We start from the raw sequence: 5,983 nt of genomic DNA, 5'->3' as shown, positions 1-5,983 counted from the left end.
TTATACGAGTATCCTTGCGACATCCTTGTTATACAAAACACGGTAGCGATCTAAGTTTCAACGTGTTCCCCCCAAAAAACAACTTTGGCATTTTATCATGACTACACGTTGTATTCACTGTTGTCTTGTTGATATTTGAAACATGATATGGGAACATGAAATTCCTAAATATAATAAATAAAATGAATATACAATGAAAGTAGTTTGGAAAATACGTCCTGCTTTCGGCTATATTCGGTAATCACCGGTGAATGGGTGACAGACAGACTGGGCTCCCGGCGGCGATGTCGGATTCCAAGAGCGGTACCAGTTTGGCGATATGAAATTATTTAATGTTACTATTATAAAACTATGGATGATAAGTTCAGTGTTACAAAGCACTGACAGACCAATATTTGTCATCAAGGTTGTCTGTTTCTATAAACTATTTTTAGCTGACATAAATAGGTTCTACATTTCTTCCTTAAAATTGCTGATGCTGCAATACGCAACAGCTCTCCGACAGATCCTTGTTGGCGAGATTGTCTTATACTAGCTCCTACATATGCAAGTGTAGGAAAGTGTACAATTGAGTGAAACTCAGTATTCTTGAAGAAAACATATTTTTATTCTCACAAAAACAACACGTCTTGCATTACTTCCTAGTAACATACAGTTTGTATGTATAGTCAGTCCTTCTTTGTAATTCTACACGTTGATACAACATAGATTCTATATTTATGTTATTTGATTATTACAAACGATTAATGGGATTTTCAAGACAGAAAATGGAGTTTATAACACAAGGAGGGAAAAACATTCACAAAATTTGCTTATATACACTCTCGAGTATCCAGTGAATTATAGCTCCATGTTATGACAAAAATATAAAGGATCCAGTTAATTGATGCGTTTGCTAGTTCGTCCGTTAATGACGACACCATCTACATCTCTCTTACCAGCATCTCATAACCCATTACAGTACCGAAGTGAATCTTGTCTCACGCGAAAGTGGCATCAAGGTATAATTTGACACGGGTGGGTCTCAGTGTATTGCACAGACCCAATCAGTACATGACAATATATGCTTTGATGCCATTTTTTGTGTTATAAGCCCTGTGTCTTTCCGACGCTCTTGGGGCGGTGGGGTTGCCGAGTGGTCAAAGCGTTGCTCGTCACGCAGAAGACCCGGGTTCGATTCCCAACATGGATACAATGTGTGAAGTGCATTTCTGGTTTCCTAGTTTACTTACTAAATAAAAATACGTTCAGTTTGTTGTCGGTATATTTCTTCGTCACTGGCCTAAGGTAAGAACCATATATGGTTTCTTTGAAAATGGTAGGAAGCTAGACATTTGTTTAATTTCATTTAAGACACTTACTTGGTTCTACCAGATGAAGTACATATACCAGCGAATCTTTTAGGAGTACTTGACCGATCTAATACCTGTAGCTGTTTGGGTGCTGTACCAACTGGAAGGTTTGTGATATCACTTTTGATGTGTGCAAAGAGAGGCAGTTTCTGATTAGGGGTAGACTTACACAAGTTTATAAGGCAATAATTAATAAATTTAAATGATAATTTCTAAACAGACTGAGGCCCATCTCGTAAACTTGTCTCTTTAAAAGAAAGAATTACTATACATGTGTGGGCTTAGTAAACAGTACAGCATTTGAGCAAGTCAGGGGTTACTCTATGTCTTCAACGTTCTTTGGCTTTCATCTTTAGCAGTATGCCTTCTGCTTCATAAATGTTTCTTGGCCATCATAATGCGGATATATTTTGGTCCTCAACCACTGTCGTATATTAGATAGCTGCAGCTGTTAATAATCCTATTCCATCTTTCAAGTCAAATTTTCCTATATGTAAAATGCTACACCTGTGACAATAAACAAAATCCACACACCATATGTTACGAATAGATTGTGAATATTTGCAATGTCCTTGAACCAGGGATAATCTACTATATATAGTCCCCCTGCATGAACTAGTGAATTTTTTATGCAATGTTATGAAACGTACGTTGCTAAAGAATGGAACTGAAATGACAGTTTGCACGAGCAGCGGGCGAGATCCGTGTACAGCTGGACCAAGCATGTCGTGACAAGTTAAGTGTGAGACCGAAGATTATCTCCCCTGTTTGTGTCACTCTTTGGGAGTTTGTTACAAGAAATATCATAGATGTGTTAAATTTCATGTGAAAAATAACTCCATCTTCAGTGCCATGTTGATTTATATTTTTATTCACTCGCATTCTGAGATCATTTGTTACAAGCAGTCTCCCTGACTCCATCAGGGGAAAAATCTTTCGATGTATGCTTGGAAATTAAATCAAAACTAGCCTGAACGAATGTGTGATAAATAATGTAGACATTAACGATTGTCTAATAAGGGATGGAGATAAGATCGATCCATACTGACTCAACCAGAATTGATTAACTCATGCTTCAACAGATGTGTTATAACACCACTAACTACTATAGTTTGATGCCATGCTATATCAGAGGCCCTTGCGTATTACATGTAATTCGTTCTATCGTCACGCCGAAGATCCGGGCTCGATTCCCCACTTGGGTACAATCATTCTCTTCCTCTCTTTCCTACGTAGGCAGATATGATAGGAGTAACCTCTTTGTGAATAGAATGGGGTACGTTGTGTGATATTGCTAAAGCGGCGTAAAACTAATCTCACTCACTAAATCGATAAGAGACACAGGGTGTCGACTTTGGTTAAGACGCAGCTTACCACTGTTGACCGCATTGGTAAAGCCTAGTGGTTAATGTGTTTGGTTGTCACACTGAAGATCCGGGATCGATTGTCCACATCGATATAGTGTGTTACTTTCAGGTGATATCTGATGTTCCCCGCCACGCATTCGTTGAAATATTGCGGAATGTTGTTAAAGCCGGTGTAAAACTAAACTCACTCACGCCCATGATCAACCGATCTAGATTAGCCCAGAAGAAACTTGAATCAAAGAAAATGAAAACTGAGTCTTTTCTGACAATATTCTAATGTGGTTAACGCCGCTTGGAAAATTATTTCAATGACGTTTAGGCGTTAAAATATAGGAAATATTTCTAAACGTTTTTGAGAAATGATGGAGAGTACATGCCTTCAGACAAAGGATCAAATCGCAACAACTCCAAGATTAGCAAATCCCAATAGAACAAAGACACGTTGCTGTTATATATATGAAGTTGGTTGGTTCGTTTGTCGCCGCACTCAACATTCTGGCGACGGTAAATAATCGAGTCTGGACTAGACAATCATGTGATCGACAGCCGGGGCGTAGATCTACGAGTACGTCAGACTCAGCGAGCCTGACCACCCGATCCCGATAGTCATTTCTCACGAAAGCATGGGTCACTCAAGGTCAAATCTTGCCTGGATCTCAAGCTCTGTATTAATTTTAGAGATAAGAGAATTTAACACTGTTCCTCCATGACTGACTCGACTTGACTTTTGCGTGCTGTGTTCGGGGTGGTGAGCTGATATAGAGATAAACGCTACTTCCATAATTACTGTATACCTATGTACACTGTATATGTGTGTGTGTGCGTGCGTGCGTGTGTCTGTATGGCTGCTAGAACTAGTCCGACAATGTCGTTTCAATAGTGCTTACATCTTGTGAAGCTCCGGGGGGCTCTGGTACGGAAATGATCTTCAGTGACCGATACTTGTAAGAGACGACAAACAGGATCGGGTGGTCCCTGACTTGTTTTAACACATGTCGTCGTATCGCTGTTGCGTATGCTAATGCTGTTGATCACTGGATTGTCTGGTTCAGACTCAGTTATTAACAGACTGCCGCCATATTGCGAATAGTGCGAGTGCACCGTAAAACTAAACTCGCTCATGCATTTGCTAAGTGCAACATCAGCGATATACTCATGTGCACTCACTCACTCCTTCTGATTCATTCATTCATTCATTTGTGGCGGTTCACAATTGCAATCTTCAGTGATCTTGAAACGCCTGTTGGTATGACCCAGTCCGAGGCTACGACCTTCGGTTCCAGCCGACGATCTATCCACTGTACTCCTCGGAAGCGGGGTTACTGGATTTTCTTGAGGAATGAGGACTCCTTTCCTACACTGTCTAAATATACTCAAAAAATATCTTGACAAGCGTCAACAAGTATAGTTTCTCACCCTATATATTAATGAATATCCGAAAAAGCCTGTGCACTTAATTAACGACTTCGTCTCTGGCGCGCTAAATATACCTTCCATGGGAACACGTCTGAAACCATTGTGGAGACATGCGCACTCCTGTACACACAGACTGATGACTCGTTTCGCCATTGGTTTAGCATTACGAACATTTAGAATATCGTCACGCCTGGAAACTGGGACAACTCTGAGTGCCATGCGCTAGGCTCTTCCAAACATGCATGCACTGCAAAGAGAAACTCTGCTCATTGCTGTCAGGAGTAATGATCCGTATAAACTGGACAAAATAAGTTAGGGGTATATTTTTTTTTCATGATTGATATCTTATCAGTGTGTCCATTCAGAGGTCCAGATAAGGCGCGTATTTGCGTATTTTACTCAATAAAAATCACATTTACTCAGTTAATTACAAATCTGGGAGTACAAAAAACGCATTAGAATTACTTAAAATCCAATAGGTCTATAATACCTTGCGTACTTTACTCACTGAACGAAATGGGCTTGCATATACTAATTCGTAGTGAAGCCCGAACTCTACAGCAACGTTAGCAAACGTTAAGTCATGCCTAAATATATATACATATACTATTACAGCCGTAGGCACCGTCAGGAGTTGACTGTAGTAGTCACGTTACTTCCATGTTGCCGGTTCAAAAATGGCTGTCTACTATATTTGGTAATACAAGAATCACTAAAAACCTTTTGAGAAGCATATATATTTGCATATTTAGAAGTGTTAATTACCCAATAAATAAAGGACCCTATGTACTCAATTCTTTAAACTAGTGGGAGTAAACAACATGTTAGTTACTCCTCAAAAATGCAATTACTCATACATAAACAGACATGGGGGTAAATATACCCAGTTGCTTGAAAAATTATTTGGGGCTCTGGTCAATAAATAAATATATAACTGTTAAAGATTTCAAAATTTACATATATCCCTAACTAATTTTGTCTAGCATAATTCTTGGTCAGCGAGGTTTTTCAAAAAAATATTTTCACATGTAGTGACGGCGTACTGATCAGTTTAAGTTTGTTAAATGATACATTTGTTGTTTTGGTGACAACTTTGTCTCACAGTCCGTGAACGACTTCCTCCGCTTCAGGTTCTAAATCTCCCACCCCACTCCTCCTTTGTCAAATCAAATGTGTTTATTTGTTACAATCCAAATTATACATATATTGAAAGACAAAACTTTAGTCTAATTGATGTATATAATGAACTGTGCGGTATAATATAGTTCAAAAATCCCCGCCATAGTATTATTTTGACAAAACAAATCTTATAATAAATATGTCACAAAATGATCTGATGCTACAAAGGGCACCGTGTACGGAGAGTGCCTTCAGTCTATATTATGGTCCTTGGTGGGGGACTGTCGATACTTGTAAGCCGTTGCTCATGCAACAGACTACTGGTAAACACATATAAGATGATCCACGACCTGACAAATGACCTCAATTTGCATACTTGGGAACGCCCCACAGAACGATCCACTTGAAACAAGAGGGAGACAGGTTGTCTGATAAATATCGAGAAGTTCATTTTCCCCGTGCGTTTCACGCATGAATTGTTATAGCACACTCGGTTTGGGAACAGGTACAATCCCAACGAATTGAATCAACACAATATACTGAGCAAATATGTTTAGGACCACCGATCCATTTCACGAAGCAAATGACATTTTCCTGGGTTTTTTTAAAACAAAATTGTTGAATATCTAAAATGCTTGTCAATGCCCCAATCATCTATTTGTCTTCGTCTTAACTAAAGGTTAGCATGGAATATCAGTATCTTATGCCTGAAATTGCAGTCTTATCATT

The sequence above is a fragment of the Haliotis asinina genome, chromosome 12, assembly GCF_037392515.1.
Source record: "Haliotis asinina isolate JCU_RB_2024 chromosome 12, JCU_Hal_asi_v2, whole genome shotgun sequence".
Lineage (NCBI taxonomy): Eukaryota > Metazoa > Mollusca > Gastropoda > Lepetellida > Haliotidae > Haliotis > Haliotis asinina.
Note: the sequence above shows the minus strand (reverse complement) of the source record.